A 25,536-nucleotide genomic window follows, 5' to 3' on the forward strand; every position below is an offset into this window, starting at 1 on the left:
ACCCACTTGAAGCCCCTTGAGGGAAAGAGAATTCTGAGAGACGGCAGGAGCCAAAGCAGGGGTGTGTTGCCAGGTCCTTTGTCGCTCCCAATGCAAAGCACTGTGAGGGCTCTTATGGGACAATGAAAAGGCTGAAAAGCATCCAGTCACAGCTTTCCTGAGAGATTCCTTGAGCTGCTGGTTCCTCAGGCTGTAGATGAGGGGGTTCAGGGCTGGGGGCACCACCGAGTACAGAACTGACACTGCCAGATCCAAGGATGGGGAAGAGATGGAGGGGGGCTTCAGGTGAGCAAATGTGTCAGTGCTGAGGAACAGGGAAAGCACAGTCAGGTGAGGGAGGCAGGTGGAAAAGGCTTTGTGCCGTCCCTGCTCAGAGGGGATCCTCAGCACAGCCCTGAAGATCTGCACATAGGAAAAAACCATGAACACAAAACAACCAAAACCTAAACAAAAAGTGACCACAAGAGGCCCAACTTCCCTTAAGCTGGAATGTGAGCAGGAGAGTTTGAGGATCTGGGGAACTTCACAGAAGAACTGGCCTAGGGCATTGCCATGGCAGAGGGGCAGGGGAAATGTATTGGCTGTGTGCAGCAGAGCAAAGAGAAAGCCACTGGCCCAGGCAGCTGCTGCCATGTGGGCACAAGCTCTGCTGCCCAGGAGGGTCCCGTAGTGCAGGGGTTTGCAGATGGACATGTAGCGGTCGTAGCACATGATGGTGAGAAATGCAAATTCTGATGCAATGAAAAAGACAAAGAAAAATACCTGTGCAGCACATCCTGAGTAGGAGATGGTCCTGGTGTGCCAGAGGGAATTGTGCATGGCTTTGGGGACAGTGGTGCAGATCATGCCCAGGTCGCAGAGGGCCAGGTTGAGCAGGAAGAAGAACATGGGCGTGTGCAGGTGGTGACTGCAGGCTACGGCGCTGATGATGAGGCCGTTGCCCAGAAGGGCAGCCAGGGAGATGCCCAGCAAGAGGCAGAAGTGAAGGAGCTGCAGCTGCTGCGTGTCTGCCAGTGCCAGGAGGAGGAAGTGCCCAATGGAGCTGCTGTTAGACATTTCTTCACTCTGGGCATCATGGGCTGTTGAAAGAAGACACTGATAAGCTGGGAAAGAACTAACTGTGTTATACTTATCCTTTTTTGTTATGAATCCCCTCAAAATTACTTCCTTTTTGGGGGAACTTTGCTGAACATTTTTATCTCTGAGCTCAGGTTTAGGCTGCTGGCTCATCTTCAGCATTGCTCTCTGCCAAAGCACCGGGGAACCAAGAGGGAAAACAGGGCTCCCTGTGCCCCAGTGAAATCAGACCTACTCATCCCACACAGGTGCCCTTTGCTCATTTCACCTCTCTCTGTTTCAGGGTGATTGCACTTATAACTTGATTGAACAATATTGTGCAATTTTTGAACACTCCAGTTTAAAAATAATTATCTCCAAATCCTTCTCTCTTTCCCTGTGCACCTGAAAAGGAAGGGATACCAAGGGTTGGTCTGGCTCTCTGCTGCCTGGAGTTGTGCCTACTGGGAGCTGTTTCTCTCTGTCCAAGCTTTGTCCCTGCCAGTGCTGCCCGAGCCCAGGCCAGCCCTGGGGGCTCAGCTCTGCCCTGCAGACCCCTCCCAGCACAGGGCACTGCCCAGGGGGCTCTCCCTGGCAGTAGGGCCTTAAGGGCAGGGCAGACAAACAGAGATGCTACAAGCCAAGGTGCTGCTGCTGCTGTCTGTAGGGAGAGGAGGCTGAGGAGGTATTGTCTGAGGGAGATCTGAGGCACATCTGCTGATGCCCAGGCTGACAGTGCAGGAGTGTCAGTGACACAGGCAAAGCTGACAGCCCCTTTCCCTTCCCTTGAGGAAAAAGCTGAGAGCAGCCCTGGCCATGCAGCACCATCTCCACAGCAGGAGGAATCTGCCCTGATAGGGGTGGCTCCCTCCACCTCCAACTTCTCCCCTGCAGTGTCCATGAGGAGCTGCCAGGCAGGCTGAGAGCTGCCCCTGGCAGGTGGCACATGCCCTGGGCTGGCCAAGAGCCCTGAGGGCTGCAGGAGCTGCTCTGCAGGACAGCCCTGGAAAGCCCTGGCTGCAGCCACAGCTTCACCCCCTGCAGCCATCCCTGGAAGCAGGAGCCTTCCTGCCCTGTCCGTCTGACGGTGCCCAGGGCAGCCCCGCTCTGCAGCACATTCTCCTCCTCCTCCTCCTCCTCCTGTGCCACAGAGAAACTGGGGGAGTCCTCCTGACACATCCCCCAGGCTCTGGGGTGTGCTGGCTTCAGGAGGTCCCTCCAGGAGCACAGGGGATATTGCCCTGCACCCACACACTCACCATGCACAGGGCTGTGAAGATCTTTCCCCAAGTGAAGTCTCAGCTCAATGTCTTACCAATCCTGATTGCCTTCAGCCTGTCTCTGCCTGGCTCCTATCCCCTCAGTGCCTGCAGGCAGAGCCCTCAGCCCTGCTGGGCTGGGAGAGGAGCTGGTCCTGGGAAGAGCTGTTCCTTTAAAGCTGAGCAGCACAGACACAGCACAAGGACTTAAATGAGCCTCTTGGGGCTTTGGTGTTGTTTACATCAGACTCAGCCCCGGAGAGTGTCTTCAAAAAACTTCTCAAGAACTCAAAATTAAATTTAAACTCTTAAGTTTCTAGAAGTTTTAATGGGTCCCACTGAAGAACGCAACTGGGAAAGTGTCCCCAGGTTGCAGTTAGAGCAGAACACTGGAGGCAGTGATGACAGCTGGGGACAAACAAGGCCAAGGTGCTTCTGGTGCTGAGCAAAGCTGGATGTGTTTGAGGAATGCAAAGGGCCAAGGCCTGAGCCCCATCCCCTGGCCAGGCAGATCCTATCCCTCCCTCCTTGCTCAGGGCTCTTCCCAGGATGGGCACTGGCATGTGGGCATGTGCAATGCCAAGGGCAGGAACATGGGGCGGCCCCTGCCAGGCTGCTGAGCAGGGACAAGGAGGCAATGAGGCCCCAGCCCTGCAAGGGTCACTTGTCTCCTGCTCCTGCCTCAGACCCAGGCCCAGTAGCCATGGCCAAAGTGCTGCCCAAGTTGGCTCTGGCAGGGCTGTGTTGCAGCTGCTGCCCATCCCTGTGCCCTGTGCAGCCCAGGCTGTCCCACGGTGTCCCTGCCCTGCGCCTCTGTCCCTGCAGGCTGCTGGCATCCCCCGGCTGCCCCACCTGGCTGGGCCCTTCCTTTGCTGACAGCTCTGCCTCCTGCCTGCCCCTGCCTGCCCACACAGAGCCTTGGGCTGCTCCAGGCTCCTTCTGGGAGATGTGTTGTGCCACAGCCCTGCTCTGGCAGGGAAATTAATCTCTCCTTGTTTCCATTCTGGGTCTTCACAGCTGCATTTGGTGACATTATTTCTATCTCAGGTTCATTTCCACTATGAAGAAGAGGTCCAATATATTTGAATCCACCTTTGTCATCCTCACAGGCTGTTCTTGTTCTGCCCTCAGTCTCCACTGAACCCAGGACTTCCAGTTCCCATACAGTGATCATGTTCTTGGGGCCTCCAAATCCCATCCTGGGAGATCTCTGGGCCTTGTCAAAGGTGCTCAGCCCTGGAGATGTGATTTAAGTCCAGGAATGGCTGAGTACATTTTTGCCCAAGATTGTATTGGGGAATATAATACAGAATAATACACTGTATCTTTTAAGTGACTTAGGGCAGATTTAGATTTTCTGTAAGGATGAAATATTTTTTGATGATGGTGGCAGGACACTGGCATAGGCTGCCCTCAGAATTGAAACCCCATCACTGGATGTGTTTAAGGTCAGGTGCTTTGTACAACCTGAATGAGTGAAGGTGTTCCTGGGTAATGGGAGTTTTACCAGAGACTCTTTTCGGTCTCTTCTAACTCAAACCATTTTACATTTCTTTGGTTCTTATATCCCAACTGCTTCTCCACAGGGCTGCAAATACCTATGCACACCCTGCCAGCATTTTAATGTGGCCTAATTCCCAACACTTTCATAAAAAGGAAAGAATTGCCATATTAGGGACATGAATTGTCATGTTTATGGAGGAATCATGAAAAGCCCCAAAAAGCAAAGAAACTGAAAGGAAGGACCAAAATCTCAGTGTGAAAGATTCACCAAGTGGGATACAGGCAGAGATTCTGACAGTGACCTCCCAGCTGACAATGGGGGTTTCTGTCTTGGGGTCTGAGTATCAGGATGGAAGGTCGCTCCCAGGAGGAGTCCCTGTGCATTTTCCTCCCCCATGGCTCTGCCCTTCCTGATCCAGCAGCTGTGGGGCAGCAGAGCGGGGGCAGTGCAGGGACAGGCCTGGTTCTGACAGGGCTGTTGTGGTTTAGGAATGGTGCTCCCAATTTACTACACCTACTACCAAGACCACGTGTCGCCCCAGATTTATATTCCCACCATTGCCCCCCCACACCACAGGGGCTTTGCCTGGCCTGGCCCTTGTGGGATCTCAGCACCTCAGGACTGATGTGCAGAGAGACCGAGACCACCCTTGGGGGGCTCGGGAGTCCTGGAATGTTGCAAGAAGTGTCTGGTGGCTGGACTTTGATCCTGCAAGAGAGACGACACCTGTATGAGGATGGGAGGGTTTCACTGGGGTAAATGGTGAAGGGATAAGTTAATTAGAGTGTAAAACACAGGGTTTAGGATTTCTGTACAGGGGGGTTTAGAGAAGTAAGATGGAGGAATTGGGGCGTGTCCTGTCCTTCTTCTTCTTCTTCTTCGCCTCCATCTTCTGTGGTGATGTTGGCACTTTGGGATTGGTTATTACTAGAAGTGCACTGATCAATAAGGGTGACAAGTATTGGAGGGAAAAGGTAAATATTGTATACGTAACTTTGAGTATAAAGATAGGTGACCGCCCTGGGGGTCTCAGTGTGCTCATGGCTGACATGCTGTGCAGACCTCTGTCGGGCCGAAAGAAAATCTTTTACATAAACAACTAATAAATACTGAAGATCGAGAAAAAACCTGAAGCCTCTTCTCGTCCTTTGAAGCGCGGGCTGTCCAAGGCCATCTCCGAGCCTTTCCAGGCCATAAATCAGCCGGGAGAAATCCGGCAGGCCCTGATTGATCTCAGCCCATGTTTCACAGTCAGGGATAACCTGGAGATGGTGTCCAGGGTTCACCCTTGTGTGGCCAGTCCAGACCCCCCTGAGGCACTTTAATCCTGGCCACCCCATCCTCCTGTCAGTTGTTGTGATGCTCTTCAGTGCCCAACTCTTGGGCACGTGAGCATCCACAGGAGGGAGTTTCACAGCCAACTTCTCCCCCAGACAGAGATGTCTTGCCCCAGTCCAGCAGCCCAGCTGGGTTTTCCTCTGTGCTCCCAACTGTCCTTTTTCCATGGTTCCAGCCACCCCAGAGAGCATTTCCCACCATCCCTGAGTCAGTGCAGAGGTGCAGCGCTGGCCATTTCTCTTGCTCAGAGCTCCAGGGATGGTCCCAGTACTGCAGTGACTGCAGGAAAGGGGACCCCACAATGGGACATTTCTTGGTCAGATACAGTCAGGAAGAGTGACAAACTGTCTGTGACTTGGGTTTTGGCCTTGCAGCCCCCGCCGTGGTTTGCAGGGAGCTGCAGTGTGGCTCGGCCTTGGCTGTGCCAGGCAGTGCTGGCCTGGGAGAAGGTGTTGGTGCCAGCTGGCCCAGGGAGCTGCAGCGTGTGGGGAACGAGTTCCTCCTGGCCTCCTGCCCCAGAGTGGCACTGCAGGGCCTCATGGAGCCAAGGGGCCATTGTAGCTCTTCAGGGCCCCATGGAATTAAGGGGACTCTTTGGACATTGTGGGGCCTTGTGGGACTGAGGCCATCGTGACACTTTAGAACCAAGGGGCCACTGTGAAACTACAGGGCCTTGTGGAACTGACACTGAAATCACCCAAAAAGAAACTTTCTAACACAGTTTGAGTATCAAAAAGCATTCATTTTTATTGCAGCACTGATCACTTGGAGGATCCTTCCTCCATTCGAGTGCCCCAAACATCATGCGAACAGAGGTTTTATGACACACAAAAGTTCCATATTTATAAGCTATAGAGGTTTTATGACACACACAAGTTCCATATTTATGAGCTATTCCTCTGTGATGCTCTACATCTGGCCTGTAGGCCACACAGTATAAATAATTCCAACTTCATAAGTGATTTATTATATAATTACCTTGCTTATGTAATTCGACCAGTAAGAGCAGGCCCAGGCCATTGGAGACTCAGGCTGCTATTGGCTGGTTAGCTGAGTAGTAACTGGCTCAGCCAATGAGGATTACCTTCATGGGCCTTCTTATCTATATAAATAAGTCAGATCTCAATAAAGCTGCCTGTTGCTGCATGAACATGTACAGTCTAGTCACTTGTCTCCACGGGCAGGAGTTACTCCACTCTCAGGCATGCAGAGTGCTGCCAAAACCTGGCACCACTGAGCACCAGGATGGCCTTGCTGGTGCCAGGAAAGCTCAGCAGCACCTTTTTCTCCCAGCAGCATAACACTGGCACAGGCACTGAGCAGCCATGGGCAGCTGGCTACTGCTGGGAGACAAAAACCCCAAAACTGGGGGGTTTAGATGGCAGAAAAAACGTGGAGGCACTTTTCTGATGATGCCTACTCTCATCAAGGCTTCATCCAGCAAGAGGAATAGATAAGCTAAACTTATTTCTGGATAAACCACGTTATTTCCACCCTGAGGACCTGAGGCTAGCACAGGAGCCAGCAGAGGCCTTTTAGACAGCAAAACATTTTTGCCCATTTTCCCAGGCTGGCTCACGGTCACACCTCACCCATGTGGCTCCAGAGCTCTTGCTGTGTCCCACGGGCCCTTCACATCTGCTCTCGCAGGCTCCAGTGCCCTCCCGGAGCGCCTCCCCGGCTGTCCCAGCACAGCTCAGCACAACTCAGTTTGGGGTTCCACACGCGACGGGGCCGGGGCACCTCAGAGCTGCTCCTTCGGGCAGGTCACCGCCATCGGTCATCGGCTGAAGGCCTAAAGAGAGGACAGCAGAAACATCACAAATAAGCCATTATTCCATCTGTATTCACAAAGCTCAACAGCAGCAGCCTGGCTTGTGGCAGAGGACAAAAGCCAGCACACCGAGCGAAAGGCTAAGGAATTAATTCTGAACCGCACAGCCGAGCAACATCCCCAGTCCCCCGGCCGAACAGCTAAATAGGAGGCAGTGAGTATTTCAGGTGGCGCCTTCCTGCCCCGGAGCCCCGGTCTCCAGCCCCGCTGCCGCCGCCACCCATGCCCTGTACCCCACCCCCCCTCACCTCATGGCGGCGGTGGCCCCTCATGGCGAGGGAGCTCGGCCTGTCAGAGCCGCTCCTTGCCCTCCTGGCGGCGAGCTGAACGAGCCCAGCCCACCAGAGCCGCTCCTTGCCCTCATAGCGGCGAGCTGAAGGAGCCCAGCCCACCAGAGCTGCTCCTTGCCCTCACGGCGGCGAGCTGAAGGAGTCCAGCCCGCCAGAGCCACTCCCTGCCCTCATGGCGAGGGAGCCCGGCCCGCCAGAGCCGCTCCTGGCCCTTATGGCAGCGAGCTGAAGAAGCCCAGCCCCCCAGAACCGCTTCATCTCCACATGGCGGCGGGGACAGAAAAGGAGCAGGCCTGACCATGCTGCCGAGGTGATTCCACAGACACCGCCCCGCTCGCTTCGGCCGCTCTCCCCGGGGCGGTGAAAAACCTCGGTAATCAGGCACCGGGAGGGACTTTAAGGTCGTCTCGTCCCACTCCCTGCCATGGGCAGGTACATCTTCTACTGTCCCAGGTTGCTCCAGTCCCTGTCCGACCTGGCCTTGGACACTTCCAGCATCCCTGACAGAGCCGGAGCAGGAACACGATCTGTGGAGCTGGGAGAACTGAACTCAAGCACCGGCTCATGGGAAGCAGAGGGCTGGTGAGCTGCCTCTGCTTGCCCCTGATGTGTCCCACTTCGGGCACAGGAGCTAGAAGTGTCAGCTCAGAAACAGCTGCCAGCAACAAAAATCCAGCCCTGAAATAAGCAGAGAAAAAGCTGTGGTGCTGCCAAGTGCCTTGCTGGGAGAAGCACAATTCCACACCTTCCCTGACCTCCACTGGATGCTGTAACATCAGCCCAGTGCTCTGTGTATCCATGTCTGGGCACAGCAGTGTAACTGTAACTCCCTCACTGGGGATCCATTCAAAGGAAGTTTTTCTCTGGGCTTTGTGCTCCATTGAGACACTTGAAGGCCTTTCCAGAAAGCCTGGCATCCCTCCCCCATGCTCCTCATGTGCTTATGCTCTCAGAGCTCAGCAGTGAACTCAGCTGGAGCTGTGCCTTGCCTCAGGCAATCATCCACTCCATCTCTGTCTTCTTCAAATGTTTCATGGTCTATTTTCAGCCCAAGCAGGCAGCTATTCTTCCTGGATGTGGAGTGCTCCTCTCCAGCTCAGCCTGATCCTGCCTTGTCCTGGGAAGCTCTGGGCTTGTTGTGCCCAGGACACTGCTGTGTGCAGGGACAGAGGCTGGTGCTAAGCAGAAGGTGCTTCCCCTGTCACTGATGAACCTGGTGAGGAACAGGTTTCCCAGCTATGCCCAGTGCACACAGCAAAACCTGTCTGGGGAGAGACAGGTAAGAGCAGACACAGAACACTTCATGCTTTTGTTCCTGGGGGTCTCGCTGCCCATGGCCAAGGGCACATGCCCACACAGGCATGGATGATGACTCTGCCAAGACCCTAAGCCACAGCTTCAGTTTAGAACTGTTTAATTCATTAGCCCAGCATGGGGCCCAAATTATTATGCTTTGTCTCTTTAATAAGACATTTTCAGCAGGATTGGGGAGATACTTCAAAAGCTTCCTGAATGCCAAATACCAGAACTCAGCAACTCTCAGTGCCAGGACCAGTCTCTCACTTCCCAGTACAGATTCCCTCTGTGTGCACAGCTTTTTCTCTGCTTGCTGGCCTTGGAGGGGGGCTCAAACAAAGGCCTGCACATCATTTGTGAACTTTGGGTGAAAAGCATCAAACCAGATGAAACACAGCAGAGCCGCTCTGCCATGGGGGTGAAGCCCTTTTCTGTCACAGGAATGTGCTCTCTGCATTAGCTGCAGCCAGTCCCTGTTGTTCATCTTGGCTTGCTGACCACTAAAAAGAGCCTCCTTTTCTCCTGCAAGTGTCCTGGCAAGGCCTGAAAGGACTGAGAAGCTTTGTTCCAAGCCAGATTAGAGATATGAGTTAGTACAAAACAAAAGCCCAGCAAGCCTCCTGGAGAGTTCCTCTAGTCTAGACGCAGCCTCCCCTGAGCTCCCTGCATCCCAGCACAGCCCTGCAGCTTGTGTTCAAAGCAACTCAACTGGCTCCAGAAGCCTGGGTAACCTCTGTTGAGTGAATGTTCAGTTGCATCATAAAGGAGGAATCACATCTGAGTGATTTTGCTCCCATAAATTAGCAGGATGGGTTAAACCAGGACATGAGCACTGTCTGCTGGCACAGTGCATCCACTCAAGAGATCTGCACTGGCATGGAGCTGTAGTGCCTCAAAAGACGTGTGCTCCAAGCTTGCGGTGGGACATCCCCCATGTAGCTGATGTCTGCAGCTCCTGGGGCAGCAAGAGAGATCCTTTACTGTCACCTCAGCCCTGAACACACCCGTGCCCAGGGCTCACTGCCTGCCCCCCGTCACTGCTCAGCTCTGGCACTGCAGGGCTGGTACTGTGATCCTTCTGTACCAATCAGATTTTGGCTCAACACCATTTGGCCACACTGTCAGTCACTGGAGAAAAAGAGAGTAGTACCGTGGGAAGAGGAAGAAAATTCAGTAAACCTATGGAAGAAAAGATCTGTGGATGTACATCATCATTTACCATGGTGGTCACCTCCAGCCCCACAGCCAAGCACGTTCAGGCTTTGGTGAGAAGAACTTTTATCCCCCTGGTGTCTGTCATGGCTGGGGCCCGTGATGATGACACCTCATGGGTGTTGGTGCTTGCACAGCCCTGTGAGTGACACCAGCCTTGCTTGGCTCCCACACAGCAGAAGGCAGGGCAGCCATGGCCTTGATGGTGCCTTTTCCTCTTTGAGGTGCTGCACCCAGGTCAGGGATACCCCACACATGAGCACAGACTGGGAGAAGAGCTCATTGACCAGCAAAGAAGGACTTGGAGGATATAATGGATGAAAAGCTGGACATGAACCAACAGTGGCAGCCCAGAAACTCCCCTGTGCTGGGCTGCACCCACAGAGGAGTGGGCAGCAGGTGAGGGGAGGATGTCCCCCTCTATTCTGCCCTTGTGAGATACCCCTGCAGAGCTGCTCCAGCATCAGGAGGACCTGGAGCTGTTGGAGCAAGTCCAGAGAGGCCATGGAGATGCTCCCAGGATTGGAGCCCCTCTGCCATGGAGCCAGGCTGGGAGAGCTGGGGGTGCTCACCTGAACAAAAGAAGGCTCCAGGGAGAGCTCAGAGCCCCTTCCAGGGCCTAAAGGGCTCCAGGAGAGCTGGAGAGGGACTGGGGACAAGGGATGGAGGGACAGGACACAGGGAATGGCTCCCACTGCCAGAGGGCAGGGATGGATGGGATATTGGGAATCAGGAATTGTTCCCTGTGAGGGTGGGCAGGCCCTGGCACAGGGTGCCCAGAGCAGCTGTGGCTGCCCCTGGATCCCTGGCAGTGCCCATGGCCAGGCTGGACAGTGGGGCTGGGAGCAGCCTGGGACAGTGGGAAGTGTCCCTGCCATGGCAGGGGGAGGAATAAAATTATTTTTATGGTCTCTTCTGACCCAACCCATTCTGTAATTCCATCATCTCCTCTGCCTCCACAGAGGGGCCATTTCCACTTCCCCACTGCCATCACAAGATGGCATTCCAGACCTAAAAGCTGAGCTGGCTCAGCTGATACTTGGAGATCTTTTCCAGGCCCTGGGGTGTCCAACCCCAGAAGAAGCTGTGGATTTAACCCTGCCTGCTGAGCTCTTCTGCCAGGTCTCAGCCCTGACACTGCCTTTTAATCACATCCTTTAACTCCAGGGCTGTGCCTTAATCAGCTGCACTGAAACACTGCTGCCGTTACTGTGTAACCTCTGAGCCATCTAATTGCACTGAGTTAAGCCAGTTACAGCTTTGACAGTGTATGTCATGAAGAGCACTTTAATCTTGACCTGCAATACCTCGGCCTCTTGCAGGGCCTCCTCTGCCTCCGAGGACACGCTGCTCATCAGACCGAGCCAGGATGTAGTTTAAGACATGGACAAAGGGAGCCAAGGGCAAATCATGAGCAAAACGAATCTGACTCATTTTGTTACAAAGCAGTGTTGAAGGTGTTGAAGGTAGAGCTGCCTTTTCTTTGCCTCAGAATGATTTGGGAGAGTAGTGAGAATAATTTGTTTCAATAATTTATAACTTCAAAATAATAACAAAAAAAAAAAAAGAGAGAGAAAAAATCATTCTTCTTAGATATGTTTTTTAAAAAGAAATCTTATTTTGAGTTAGGTGCATAAAGCACTAGTGCAGTGTGTTATCCCCTGTGTCTGCTCCCACGTGTGAGTGGGTGCTCCAGGCTTCACCCACCAGTTGCTCCCTGCAGGAAGAACCCATGATCCAACCATCTCCTTCCCTGGCCAAGGGCCTGCAGCCTCCCACCGGGGCTTGGTGCCATGTCCTGGGTGCCAGCTCTGCCAGCACAGCTCCCCGGGGGTGGCGGTGGGGCAGGATCTGCTGCTCAGCTGCCTCGAAGGCTGGGGCTGGCTGTGTCCCTCTGGGCAGCTCAGGAAAGGCTGCTCCAGCTGTTCCTTGCAGGGAGCTGGAGCAGCAACCTCACTTGATCGGGGGAAAGAGCAGTCAGGAAAGGTTACATAACCCCGATCAGGCTGCCAGAGGGGCGGTGCAGCAGCAGCAAGGGCAGTGCCACTCTGGATGTGGCTGGGCAGGAGCGTGCCCTGCCTGTGGGACCCTGCCTGTGGGACCCTGCAGCCCCTCTGTCCATTCACTCTTGCCTGGGTCTCCTGGCCCTGTCAGAGCTTGCTGGTTTTGTTGTTCAAAATGCCCTCGGGCAGCTCGAGGAGCCCGTGCAGTTCCCTCTGTTCTGGGCTGAAACTGCTGCACAGCAACTCCTTTTTCCATTTCATCTCTGGCAGAGCCCTTGAGCTTTGCTCCCTTCCTCTTCCACCCTCCTCTCCTCCTTCTGAGCTTCTCCTTGGCCAGAGGACAGATCACAAACCACAAGCTCTGCTATTCATCTACCAGATCCCAAGCCACTGTCTCAGTGTGATAAAGGTGATCTGCTAATCGTGTGGAGAGGATCCCCCAGGATGCAAACCCCTGCTGGGATCTGTGGCAATTCCATGGCATCAGCCACAGGGTCAAACGTACAAGGGGGGGTTGCAGCTGCCTTGCCCGAGTGTGGGCACCACAATCAGCCTGCCTCATGAATTGAGACCTGCACAAGGCCCACCAAACACACCTGTGTCCTTCCAGTGCCCCACCAGGTCTCCTGGCAGCAAGGAATTTGCTTTAGTTCTGTGAGTTTTATAAAGCCTGACTCAAACCCCAGGGATTTCAGGCAGTGCTGACACGCAGAGTGGGGTGGTGTGAGCACAGCCCTGGGGTCAGGTGCTGGGGCAGATGGGTGGGCACGTCAACATCAACCCAATGTTTTAGAGCAGAGCTAACTAGGAACAGCTTATTCCATTAAGAAAAAAAGAAAACCAATAATCATTCTTAATTAGGACAGAAACCTCCAGATAGGCTTTTTTAAAGAAAATGCCTAAAAATACCATTTTTGCTTTGATTTGAAAACTATTTTTTGCTCTTCAGACTGTAAGATAAAAGAATTTGAATTGATGATGCATTTCACGGCAAAAATACATCCCTTTTCATCTTGAAAATGCTGAAATGAGTTGTTACAAAATTTTCAATGTTTACCCCCTTTCTTAAAAAACAAAATTTTTAATTTAGATGAAATGTCTTTTTTTTTTCCTAATGGAAACTCTTGATTACATTTTTATCCAACAGTTCTAATTAGAATTAAAAATTACAGCTGATTCTTGGTGGGGTGATAAACAGCTGGACTGCACAGCCCTCTCCACTCTGGGACTTCCAAACAAGCCCCAGCCCTGGCAGTTTAGCCTTCTGCAACATTTTAGACTTGTCTAGTCACTGGAATTTATTTTTCTTTCTTTTTTCCCACCCTTTCTCCTCTGAGGGTTAGATTTTACCAGTGCAGCATCTCTAACAGTCAGGGAACTTCACAGTGAGTTGAGATCGCATTGATTTCTCAAGGAAGAAGCCGCATACTAATTTTTCCTGTTTTCCTCCCTTGAGGAACACAGGTAACAGCTCCAGGAAGGCAGCTGGGTTTGTAGATATTATGTTTACCCACTGGCTGACAGGGAATTCTGAGGTCTGTGGGACCATCATGGGACACAAGGAGACTTTGGCTGGTCTGGTGCAAGGCTGGATTTGCTGAGAAAGAATGTGGGATTAAAGCAGAACAGGTTAAACCTGAGAGAAGCATCAGGTGAAGATCAGGGGACGGATCAGTCCATGCTATGCTGCCAGAGCTTCCCCCTGCCTCCAGGATGATCCTCACAATCCAGCTCTGTAGGGTGAGGAAAGGAACACTGGAGCAGCCAATGAAGAGGAAATGACTGTGGTGGAGGGGAAGGGAAGATGTCAGAGTCTGCTCTTAAACCCCCAAACCCTCTATTCCAGGCACCCAGGCAAGTTTATCCAGCCTTTGCAGGCAACCTCCAGAGAGCCAAGAGGCACTGGGACATCCTCTTTCAGGGGACTGGTGTCCCCAGTGCCACTGTGACTCCTGGACTGCCATGTCCAGTGCTTTTCATGCCTGCTCATCCCTGGGCTGGCTCCACGCTGTTAATGGCTGATCTCTCCCTGGAAACAAGCCCATGGCCTTTGCCTGTCCCACCTCGCCCCTCCCACTCCCCTGCCAAACAGTTATGACCTTCTTGGACAAACTTGAGATAGTATTAAACGAGAGGGAGGTTTTCATACACATATGTCCCTGTGATTAATGGATTAAGAGATTCTGTGCAAATTAAAGCCTTTCTTCATGCTTTGCACATCCAGCTCTTCAGCTGTTGTTCTTTCCCTTCTAGTCCTTTACAGAAGTCCCTGTGGGCCTTGCTTGCCCCATTCCTTTTGCTGCAGTTTTCTCCCCACAGTGACCCAGGGATTTCCCCCAAATCCTTGTGCCCACTGAGTCCTGGGCAGACCCTGCTGCTCCTGAATCAGCACTGTGGAGAGGAGGATGCTGTGAGCACAGCTTGTTTATACACAGAATCAGCCCAAGAGAGGGGCTGTAAATGCCTCTTTATTTCCATATTTATCATTGCAGCTCAGATGGATGAGGAACCCACTGGAAAGTTTAGATGAAACAGAGAAGAAATTAAAAACTGTTGGCAAGTGGCGGCTCAGCTGAGACTGGCAGCCTCAAGGGCTTCCAGAAGGAAAAAGGCTTTCACTGCTGCTCTATAACAACCCAATTCCCCTGCCAGGCCAGGAGGAGTGGGGCAGCTGAGGAACCCTGCCCTCCTATGATCCCACCCCAGGGAGATAGACCTGAGACCCCAAAGCAGCACGTTTGGTCTTGCTGATGTTTGGCAGGGCTGATTTCTTCCCAGAGCAGCAGCAGAGTGTGGGTGTGGAGGCTCCGTGAGGATCTCCAGGTGATGGGCACTGTGGTCACCCATGCCATGGTGGAAAGGAGCCACAAAGGCTTTGCTGGACACCTTTGGAACATCCAGTGCTGGGTGCTGGTGATGGATGATGATTTAAAGCCCATTTGTGCAGGGAATAATGGCTCATAACCATCCCCTCTCCTTTAGTGGTGTGACACTGCTGAGATGGGTGGTCTCATTTCCACCTTAGGGGAGGCGTTTTATTAATTGTCCCTGGCCTTGCTCCTGAGCCCGTGTGTGCTGTGATGTGGACGTGCTTCAAATGCAGTGACAAGGAGGTGGCAGCCAGGATGTGGCTCCTGGGGGAGGCAGCCAGAGAGGCAGGGATGGTGCTGCCCACAGCTGTCCAGTGATCTGAAACCTTCAGCCCTGGGAGGGAGTGACTGCTCCAGACTAAGGGAGTCTGACTTTGCTGGGGGATAACCAGGACTGTGTGTCTGTGACTGGGCTCTGTTCCATGGGGAGGAGGCAGGGGATTGAATTGTCCCCTTGCTGCCTGCATGGCCCTCTGTGCTGGCCAATTTTTCACCTAAATCCTGGCTTGAGCACCCATAAAGGCCCCTGCCCAGATCATCTGGCATGATGGCTTCTAGAAAAGCGTCCCTAGGGTCGCTGTCCCTGCCTAGTCACAGCTGAGCTGGTGGCACTGAAAACTTGAGTTTCCATTCACATCCCTCCTGTACCTGCAGGTCCCTGTGCCCTCACTCTGGGCTTTATTCTCCTCCCTGCTTTCCCCTCATTTGTGCCCGGCTCCGGAGGAGAGCACTGGGAATTGATCACTGTGTTGGCTTCGCTGATTTAATCCAAATTTAACCAGGCGAGGGAGCGAGCGAGGGCAGCCCGCGGGCCCGGCATGCTGTGAAGAACCCGTCGGAGCCGAGCAGTGCTGTTAATAACGGGGGTGAAAGGCGGCAGCCCCCCGGCATCGCCCCTCTCACTCTGGCACAGCTCCCACGGGGACAGAGCTGTCCTGGGGACACGGCACAGGCACTGTCAGGAGCTGTCACCCGGTGGGCGCTGAGCCCTCAGTGCCAGGACAGAGCTGTGCTGCGGACACGGCACAGGGACCGTCAGGGGCTGTCACCCAGCGGGCACTGAGCCCTTAGTGCCAGGACAGAGCTGTCCTGGGGACACGGCACAGGGACTGTCAGGGGCTGTCACCCAGCGGGACTGACCCCAAGCTGTGCCAGGACAGAGCTGTCCTGGGGACATGGCACAGGGACTGTCAGGGGCTGTCACCCAGCAGGTGCTGAGCCCTCAGTGCCAGGACAGATCACTCCTGGGGACATGGCACAGGGACTTTCAGGGGCTGTCACCCGGCAGGCCTGACCCCGAGCTGTACCAGGGCTGCATGGGCAGCAGCTCACCCGCGAACCCCGAGCTGCATCCCCGCCGGCAGAGCCCTTCTAGAGCAGGGATGGCCCCGGGCTCATTGCATCCCACTTATGGCTCCAGAGCCCCCGAGGGACTGATGGCAAAAGCCTTTGGATGAGTCTCTTATTTTGGCAGTGAATGAAATAGGATTTGTGCTGCTGGTGATAAGAGACTGCAAGATGGACTCATCTGATCCTCACAGCAATTCAGAGAGGCTGATGCTGACATGGCAGAACAGGTCCTACAATAGTGTTCATGTCCCAGCACACAAAATGGGTGAGAAAAAGCATTTTTAAAAGTGACTGGGGAAACTCTGCAGTTATGATGCTATCCTATCTCAAGCCCAGGGTTCCGCTCTGGCCTCTTTGGAGTCACAAGTACTTAAAAAATGCTCTGCTCTGAATTTAGGCTGGGTCATGACTCATGTCTTGGGCTGTAAAAATGCATTTCATTGTGACAGCAGGAAAGTGGCTGTGGGCAGCGCTCTGGCAGCGGTGAGGCTGGCAAGGGCAGGCTGTTCAGCAATTACACCCACTGGAGCCCAAATTCCATCTCATATTTTGCTACAGCACACAAAAAAGGTTCAGGGGAAGGAAAGGCTGAAGGGGAAAAGTGTTTCACTTAAAAATCCTGGTAGGACTCTATGCAGTGGCTTGTCTGGCCACAAATCCATCTGTTTTGGTGCAAGTGCAAAGCCTGGACCTGCCACCTGGAAATGTGACCTCAAGAGTCTCCTGTAGCCTGTGGAGTTTGCTTTGTACCCAGAAGAGACACCTCTCATGCTCATCCTGGCATCCTTCCAGAGAGAAAAGGGCAACTGAACCCTCTGGATGTCTGTGCCTTGCTGTGGGCCGTGTCTCTGGGTCTTCCCCCAACCAAAACTACTTGCAGGTACTTTTAGTATGAACCCATCACCAAAAACTAAGTTACCTGTCAAGGGCAGCACTGTGAGGCTTCACAGCATTGGCACCTTGGGACTTAATTTTGCTTGTGGACTTAAATGTCCAGTTATGTATCTGGGAGTGTTTAGCTGTTGTGACCAAATTTGGGACACATTGCCACAACTGAGTCACTGGAGAAGCCAAACAGCCTTGAGAGGAGAGGAGCCTGGTGGCTCCAGATGAGCATATGGCAGTCCTGGGAACAAACTCACACGCCTTTGCCAGAGGAACATCTGGATTCCTTAAAGGAAGGGGTTTAGCCAGGAAGCATCAACTCCATGAAGAAAATCTGGATTCCTTAAAGGAAGGGGTTTAACCAGGAGGGATCAATTCCACAAAGAAAACTTGGATTGCTTAAAGGAAGGGGTTTAACCAGGAAGGATCAACTCCATGAAGAAAATCTGGATTCCTTAAAGGAAGGGGTTTAACCAGGAGGGATCAAATCCATTAAGAAAACTTGGATTGCTTAAAGGAAGGGGTTTTACCAGGAGGGATCAATTCCAGGAAGAAGATCTGGATTTCTTAAAGGAAGGGGTTTTCCCAGGAGGGATCAATTCCATGAAAAGCAGCTGCCCTGTTCCACTGCTGTCCAGGACAGAGCAATGCTGTGGGATTGGGACAGGGGCTCAGTGCCTGTTAAAGCCCTGGGCACTAAGGAAGCCCAGGAGCAGCTGCAGGCAGAGGCAGCTGAGGGATTCCTGCTGCCTCCCACCAACGCTGCAGCGATTCATCAATTACCTATCTGCTCAGTCCTTTTCTCCATCCTTTTACAATCTAAATAGCACATTTTATAGTTGCTGCTAAGTGATGTGATCAACATCAATTACCTACTAAAAGAGAATCAAGTCTTGATTTAAAATTAAGTGCTGCATTTTCCCATGTTCTTTATATGTAGCCAACAGAATAATTGCAGTGACATAAAAACTAATTACACAACTCCACAATTAGGCCTCCCTCCTAGTGCTGTGACTGCCTTTAAGTATACTGATGAAAAATTACTCCCAGTCCCAAATTACTCTCTCACACCCATCTTCTCTAATACCTTTTGAAAAAGCCCTTCATCCCATCAGACCAGAGAGAGGAACTCCAGATGCAGAAGGTAATACATGCAGAGTGTATTTTCTTATCTCTTAGATGTGGGAGCAGTTTCAGATGTGGGATTTGGTTGGGATTGCCCAGGGATGCAGCAGTGCTCCTCTCTGGATGGACTGAGCATCTCAGTGAGGCTTCCCAAAGTGCCTGGTGTGCAGCAGCCTGAGACAAGCAGGGGGAAAATCCCCTTCTCAGTGCCCCAGCTGACATTTGGCTCCTGGGCTGCAAGCAGAGAGACCAGTCCTGCCTGGCTGCCAGCCTTGGCTTGGTGTGTGGAGCCCAAAAGGAGAAGGAAGAGGATGATGTACAGCAGTACTTCCCCCATCCAAAAGCCAGGAGTTACACCCAGGCAGCAATCACATAGCTGCCTGAGAAACTATAAACCTCAACAAAAATCATAAACATCTATAAAGCTCTGGTGCACTCCTGACAGGCTTTGAGGGATTTGATTCCAGATTATGTTTTTGAGATGTTTACAACCAACGTGGAAAGATTGAAAATATTCAATTACTGGCAAGGAGAGCTGAGATTTGCTTACAGTCAATCTCCTGCCTCCAGGATCTCTGTGGGTGCCAGCAGTGAAACACAGCATGGGTGAGCAGAGCCGTGGGGACAGTGGCCCAGGGACAGGTCCCCTGATGTCACTGAGCATCTTTCACTAGATGATTAAGCATTGCAGGTTTAATTTTGGGGCTGGCACGTTGGTTTTGGCTGCTGTGCAGTGGATCCCATGGCCTGTTCCTCAGCCACAGCCCAGCCCTTACCTGGGAGGGCTGCACAGCTCATGGCTGATTTTCCATCATCTCTGCAATGCCATCACTCAGTTGCAGTTGGGAGAGGGGTGGGAAATGCTTTGGCATGATTTTAATCAGCAGAGGGCTTTGAGTGAATGAGGTGAGGGGACCAGTGAGCTCCCTGTGCCTTCTCTGACTTTCTCACCTCATTTCAGCATCAACCAGGGGTGCCAAGACTGAGAATTTACACCCTTGTATTTACCTGAAACCTCACTACTTTCCTCAAAACCTGTGAAAAATAAAGGGGGTGCTGAAGTAGCCTGTGGCAGGGATGATGTGATGTGTAAAGCCAATATATCAATAATTGCAAGATCATTGCAATTATTCCCTCCTGATCCCAGGCATCCATCCCAGATATTCCCACCTTGTCACCAGCCCAGAGCACTGGGCGCCACCTCCAGCCCTTCCTTGGACATGTGCAGGGCAGGAGACTCCAACACCTCCCTGGGCAGCCCCTGCCAAGGCCGGACCACCCTTTCCACTGAGAAATTCCTCCATTAGTCCAACTAAACACGATGCACAGAGGCGCGCCAAAGCAGGCATTCACTCCTGAGGGACAGATCCTCCAGGATGGGGTTGCTGCCCGGGACACGCCGCTCCCACAGCCAGGGAGGCTCCCGCAGCCCAGGGCAGCGGACACAGCTCAGCCCGGCTAACCCAGCCCGGGACACGGCTCAGATCGGCCCGGGACACGGCTCAGGCTCAGGCTCAGCCCGGGACATGGCTCAGATCGGCCCGGGACACGGCTCAGGCTCAGCCCGGGACACGGCTCAGGCTCAGGCTCAGCCCGGGACATGGCTCAGATCGGCCCGGGACACGGCTCAGGCTCAGCCCGGGACACGGCTCAGGCTCAGGCTCAGGCTCAGCCCGGGACATGGCTCAGATCGGCCCGGGACACGGCTCAGGCTCAGGCTCAGGCCGGCGAATCCAGTCCGGGACACGGCGGGGCCCAGACAGCGCCGCCACCGCCGCCTCACAGGGCACAGGCGGGGCCAGGATCAGGGGGCGGGGCCAGGACCAGGGGACGGGACCAAGAGCGGTGGTGACAGACAGGCACGGGTCAGGGGGTGTGGCCAAGAGTGGGGCCGTGCTGAGTGAGTAGGGCGGGGCCAGGGGCGGGGCCAATGGCAGGAGCTCGTGCAGGGACGGCGCTGATTGGCTAGAGCGGGGCCGGGGCGGGGCGGCTGGGGCCGGGCGGCGCGTGCGCAGTGCGGAGCGGTGAGTCGGGGTGGGGGGGTAGCAGGGGCGGTGGTGCTGGCGGCCCGTGAGAGCCGGGGCGCAGCTCCGGGTCGGGGATCTGCGATCCGGGACGGAGCCCTGGTCCCGGTTCGGGGGTACCCACTGCTGCCTCCCTGCTTTGCCCTCGCGCGAGCGGACCCGGCGGTAAGGCCTTGCCGGGTGGAGGCTGCCCGCCGGCCCGGTTCCCCTCATTGGCTGTGGCCGGGCCGTTGGGGACGTTGCGTGTGCGGCCCCGGAGGCTCGGCAGCCCCGGCAGGACGGGCAGCCTGTGCGGCTGGAGTGCTGCAGCAAACGCGTGCCCTGTGAAGGGCACTTAGGCACACAGTCGGAGCAGGGCAGGGGTCCCTTACACTCAGGGCTTTTAAACAAAAATCTTACACGTGAGTTTCCCCCAACGGGCACAGTTTGGATCCTGCCTGTGTTGCCCGATTGATAAATGACACAAAACTCGGATAAGTTTTGTGGGTGCTTTATTAAGGGCCCGGGGAACTGGGGGACTCACGTCCCTAAAGTCCGAGCCCCCAAATTCACGTATGGGTGCTTCCCTCTTATACATGCGATTCACAACAAAGTCTCCAAGGAACAGTTTCCCCGTTCCCCTTGCCTAGCCTCCAAGAAACAGTTCCCCGTTCCCCTTGCCTGGTCACAGACCCCTTGTGATACATTCCTTGGTTCACAAACAAGATCATTAATCCTCTGCTTATCTTATTCTAAGAGCATTGTATGCTGCCTCTAGACAGGTTAGCATTCTTACTTTCTTGCAATAGTTTAATTATTTATTAAATCCCTAAGACTACCTGCTAGGTTACACACAAAACTCAACACACTTTTCAACGGCTACAAAACTGCTTTTTTAACAAACCAGTTCACACACAACTCACTATAATTAAATATTTTGCTAAATTTCATTTCTTTTCCAACATTTCCCCCCTTTTGAGCATCCTTCAGTCCTGCTGCAAGGATGCTCAATCAACAGTATTGACAGTAACATCTTCATAACGAGGGGGGGAGTGTTCTTCATTCTGCCGCCCGCGGGTCATCGCCTTCAGCGACCGGAGAGATCGCCTCTTTTCCTTTTCGATCACACCCAAGAGGCATCTATATACAATCCATATAGTCACTAAAAATACTAAAAACATTAGTACATACTGTATAGCAGACGTAATCCAGCCAGACAGGTGAAGCCCCAAAGAATCAAATACTGCTCCTATCCAATTATGCTGTGCTTCCCTTTCAATTTCCTTGGTTTTTGTTTCCACTTCTGCCAGTTGAGAAATATCTTTCTCAACTTCAAGTGTAACATTTGGAATGTGTACACAGCAATGATCTATTCTTCTACTCAGGTAACCACAAACTCCATATTCCTTTAACAGTAGCAAATCCAATGCCATTCTGTTTTGTAGGGTCATTCTTGATGTAGCTTGCAATTGCAAATTTAGATCCTTAAATCCCTTCTTAGTAGCTGCTGCCAACCTTTCTGTCTGTCCTAACAAATTGTTGAGCATTTCCCTGTTTCAATATGTCGCTACCGGAGGGAATAATGACTCCAATATCCATCCAAATTGCACTCCTGAGCCAGGTTCATGCCACTGCTCCTCTAGGGATTCTTCCCTCTTTCTGAGTCCTTTCCTTTGGATCAACCTGTTCTGTTTCCAGTATGGACACAATGTGGGAACCCCTAGGGTGATTTGTGTTACTGATCCATCTAGAGGTAAATGTGTGGTCCACTGTCCGTGTCCCAACACCCAGACTAGATTTCCAGGGCTATGCACAGTAGTATATCTGCAATCTATAGGCCCATCCATGGACTCTCTGCTAACCGTGATCATACCCCCTACACTCGCATCCCCACTTTAATGCCATTTTCACCGGTACCAATCCGATTCGGTCTTCCGGTGTATCACATGTAAAAACCTCAGTACAATTCCAATCCTCTTTCTGCGGTCTGAACTCTCGGGAAGATGTAGACGTGATAAGGGCCCTATAATGTGACTGATTCTTTACTCCTGACCATTGGATGCACCATTGTACTTCCCCAAGGTCATTATAGTGTTCCAAAACACTAGGTCCCCATAATGTCTTCCAACTATTCCAGGTGTCAAAATTCTGTGTGACATTCTGACAACTCATCTCATTTCGTTGGGATTTCGTTCTTATTCGTACTGTATTGCATGGCTCATCTATTGGGGTTGCAATTAAACACCTCCTGGTATTTTGAATCTAACCATAATGATTGGATTTCTTTTCACATTCCTCTCTAGTCATGGCCCAAATGGTCATCAACAAATCCCTCCATACATCTACTGGTTTGGGAACTGACTGGCAGGACCATGAAACATTCTTGAATGTTTCAGGCATTTTGGTTACTGGTATTATTCCCCAGGGAATTGGTTCACCTGCAGCCTGTGGTAATGGCAGGCAAGCTGTTATTTTAGTCACATTCTGCATGATCCCAAAATCTCTGATTAATCCTACCACTAAATTTTCCTGCACAGTATTTTGTTCTATTGTATCATTAACCTCCGGTCTACTCCTACCGTGTCTCTGTAAGGATAACATCATTCTGTCATGCCTCCACCATGCATTTCCTATTCTAGGATTAGTGACACTCGACCACCCACAACCTTTGCCTTCCTTCCCCCACCAATTGGTCTCGTCCTCTATTCTGTCCCAGGTCAGTTCCCTATTTTGCTTCCACTATTTGACCCAAAGGTTCCTTTGATATCTTGATCTTACTAGGAAGGAACAATTTATTCTGAGAGGTGGCCCATCCCATATGTCCACTGCCATTGATACTGGATTAACCTTTATGTTTTCAGCACGATCCCCTGTCCATGGCAAAACCCTCATACTCACTCTTTTGTAATCAAAACTATCCTGTATTTTGACCAAACATGTATATTCTCCCGTGTCGTTTGTGGTTACCTTGGTAAGATTCAGTACCGTGTTTCCTTGTTGTTTATCCTGATCCCAACCGACTCCTATCTTGCCTCGGCTTCTTTCAGCCCCCCGTTGCCATATTGCAATAACTTCACCGGCCTCAACTCTCTGGCTGTCAAAGATAACACAAGTTAATTGAACATCCATCCCTTCCATGACTGTAACCTTTGTTTCTTCAACCTGTACAAGAGTAGACCCTTGAACGGGTACTAGTCTCATGATCACTAGCAGTAATATAATTAAGAAGGCGGCTTTGCGCGGAAGATCATCCGGGTTGGAGACACTATCTGGGTTTCCCATTGGAACGGTGCCTTCTTTACCCTGGTGTAATGGATCCAAGCATCCATCCCCTGGACCTTCACCGCCGTGTAGGTCGTCATCATCACCTGGTGGGGTCCGCTCCATGATTCCCGTAGCGGATCCGTGATCCACTTCTTGACGTACACCTCGTCCCCAGGCTGGATGTCGTGGACAGAATTCTCTAGCGTGAGCGGTCTATTCCACTGTAACGTATTTCTTAAAGAATTCAAGATCTTATTAAGTGACATAACATACTCTGCAATCGCCTGGTCCCCACTCACATGTACCTCCCCTTTTAATACAGTTGCATTATATGGTTTGCCATATAATATCTCATATGGACTTACACCTACCTTTTCCCTTGGTTTAATTTGAATCCTGAGTAGGGCCAAAGGCAAAGCTTGAGGCCAGTGCAGTTTAGCTTCCTGGCAAATCTTTTTGATTTGTCCTTTCAGGGTTTGATTCATCCTTTCCACCTGCCCACTAGACTGAGGTCTCCAGGGGGTATGCAAATTCCAGGTTATATCTAACATTCGTGCTAATTCCTGCACTACCCCGGCTATAAAATGCGGACCCCTATCTGATGACAATCCTAAAGGTACTCCAAATCTTGGTATTATTTCTTTTAACAAGGTTTTTACCACCTCCTTAGCCTGATTAGTTCTACATGGAAAAGCTTCCGGCCACCCTGAGAACGTACATACGTACACTAACAAGTATCTGTATCCCTGTGCCCTAGGCAATTCAGAAAAATCAACTTGCCAGTAATCTCCTGGTTGTGGCTCGACTTGCAACTTTCCCATTTGTATTTGTCTCCTAACTACTGGATTATTTTTCAAACATACCGGGCACATTGCATTAACTCTTTTTGCCATTGTTAACATCTGATTAGAGATTATCTCATTCTTCAAAAATTTTACCAATACTTCTGCCCCCCAATGACATTTATTATGTTCTGATTCCAAAATAAATTTCATTATGCGCGTAGGTACCACTATTTGTCCCATTGGTGTAACGTACCACCCAAGTTGATTCTTCTGTGCCCCTAGCAAGTTTATTAGTTTTCCATCTTCTATTGAATATTTGGGCTCCTGATTCAGGTATGGGGTAGCCGGATTTGTTCTTACCGGTACCAATGCCATTTGAGTCCATACTTCCCGTGCCACTTGCCGAGCTGTAACATCAGCAAATCGATTTCCTCTGTAAACGTCTCCTTCCGCAGTCTGATGTCCCATGCATTACTGCAACTGCTTTGGGACTGTATACCGCATCCAGTAGCTGTAGCACTTCTTCCCGGTGCTTGATGTTGGTTCCCTGTGAATTCAAAAGCCCCCTTTCCTTCCATAACGCCCCATGTACATGAACCACACCAAAGGCATATTTAGAATCTGTCCAGATATTAACCCTTTTGTCCTTGCTCAAATACAGGGCTCTGGTGAGTCCAATCACCTCTGCCTTCTGGGCCGAAGTTCCAGGTAACAAAGCCTTTGCCTCTATTACCTGATCCAATGTTACCACTGCATACCCGGCATAGCGAGTCCCATTCTCGACAAAACTGGATCCATCAGTGTATAGTTCCCATTCAGGTTCTTCCAATGGTTCATCCTTTAGGTCGAGTCTGCTGGCATATACTTGTTCAATTACCTCTACGCAATCGTGCACCAGTCCCCCAGCTTCCTGGTCACTGCGTAAAAACTCTGCTGGATTAACATGATTAGTAGTCCTTATTTCAATATCATCCTGTTCTCTCAGGATGGCCTGGTATTGCAACATTCGACTGGATGATAGCCAGTGACCCCCCTTTTGCTCCAAAACGGCCATGACCATATGGGGAACAAACACTTTCTTTTTTGCCCCAAAGTCAATTTCCGGGCCTCTTGAATAAGAATTATTGTTGCCGCCATGGCTCGTAAACACGAGGGCCACCCGGAACTTACCGAATCCAGTTGTTTAGAAAAGTATCCCACTGGCCTCTTCCAGGATCCCACCTTCTGGGTGAGGACCCCCAATGCCAGTTTTTGCCTCTCATTCACATACAACTGGAATTCCTTGGTCACGTCAGGGAGTCCTAGGGCTGGGGCCTCCTTTAGTGCCTGCTTCAATTCCTGGAAGGCCTTCTTTTGCTGTGTCGTCCACTCCAACCGATGCTGCTTCAAGGCCTCATATAGTGGCTTGGCTAGGAGACCGAAATTCATGATCCACAGTCGACACCATCCCACCATTCCTAGA

The 25,536-nt window shown here is 51.9% G+C and overlaps 1 protein-coding gene and 1 pseudogene across 1 annotated transcript in view; one reads left to right on the forward strand and one right to left on the reverse strand.

Moving 5' to 3' along the window:
- LOC134432737 (zinc finger protein 850-like) overlaps positions 1 to 25,536 on the reverse strand; it is a 386,927-nt pseudogene that overhangs the window by 17,066 nt on the left and 344,325 nt on the right.
- Positions 1 to 25,536, forward strand: part of LOC134432814 (zinc finger protein ZFP2-like) — a gene marked incomplete at both ends in the record, with an annotated part of 233,545 nt that overhangs the window by 11,914 nt on the left and 196,095 nt on the right. The window lies entirely within an intron of this gene.

This window comes from Melospiza melodia (genome assembly GCF_035770615.1).
Source record: "Melospiza melodia melodia isolate bMelMel2 chromosome 7 unlocalized genomic scaffold, bMelMel2.pri SUPER_7_unloc_1, whole genome shotgun sequence".
Taxonomy (NCBI): Eukaryota; Metazoa; Chordata; class Aves; order Passeriformes; family Passerellidae; genus Melospiza; species Melospiza melodia.